Below are 1,327 nucleotides of genomic sequence, written 5' to 3' on the forward strand. Positions count from 1 at the left end.
ATGTATAACGATAACAAAATCTAATATAATCTCACAATGACTATAATTATATTTTTTGACTTTTAATGATAGAGAAAAAATCTAAATAATGGACTAACAAGAGGATATATGCTTAAATCGGACTTCAATTTTTTTTTCTATATTTAAAAATAAATTAAACTTTAATTTTATAAAAAAATATTCAAATATAAAACTTCTATAATCACAGAGACAAATATCAATTCTACTTGTAGAAGACCTTCCTTTATATTATCATATTTTGATTTTTTTCATTTATAAATATATATAACCGATATATGTTCTTAGCAATTGAAATAACATAACAAAATGAATTACATAAATCGATATTAATGGAGTAAATTAAAAAGAATGAGAAGACTTGGTAATAACCATTGAATCTACACCCACTAACAAATTGCAAATGTCGACATATATGCTCCAAAAATATTGCCAGTATACATATTATATCACGTTGAATTTAATTATTATTCATTTAGATTCCTCACGCTAATTAAAATTATACTTACAGAAAAAAAATTGTTGCTCGTGACTAAACGTGACTTAATGCTTGTGTCCTATTTATCTACTGTAAAAAATTAAAAATTGCCTTTTATAATAGGATAATGCTACTAGTATTTGAAATCCACTAGGCACCGGCTTCTAAATTTTTTAAGTGAGAATGTTAGTGAAGCCTTAAATTTATTAATATGTGATAATTAAGTATGTTTATACATGACATGAAGTATCATTTCTTTTTTGTATAAAGACGCAGTAAATAAATGATCAAATACACGTGTTTTTTTCATTTATATATATTGGTATAATGAAGTCTATCTGATTTCACCGGCCAATAGAAAGTATGTAAAGAATCAATTAACCCAAAGTGTTTAATAATGTGTTGTATGAGATGGTTGTAATTTAAATATATTAACGTGTCACAAACACATAGTCATTCCATATAACGTGCATTTTTTCAAGTCAATTAATCTTGTCGGAGACTTATATGTCAAAAAATATGAGGGATTTGTAATATTGGATACAGTTTCAAATAAATATTACGATTTATATTTTCTTCGTTTAGAAAAAAATGACTTATTTTAAATTAGAATGGAATTTAAAAAAAGAATAAAGATTTTTTAATTTTGTGATTTTAAATGAAAGTTATATTAAATGTACCAAAATATCCTTTAATTTTGTGATATTATATATGTCACGTGAAAAGTTAAAATTATAATGTTATTATAAAAAGAAAGAAATTATTCGTTTTGAAACTGACTTAAAAAATTTAAATCTATCGGTTACGAACAAAAGGAGTAATTTTTATAAA

This window comes from Solanum lycopersicum, chromosome 1, assembly GCF_036512215.1.
Source record: "Solanum lycopersicum chromosome 1, SLM_r2.1".
In the NCBI taxonomy this organism is placed as follows: Eukaryota; Viridiplantae; Streptophyta; class Magnoliopsida; order Solanales; family Solanaceae; genus Solanum; species Solanum lycopersicum.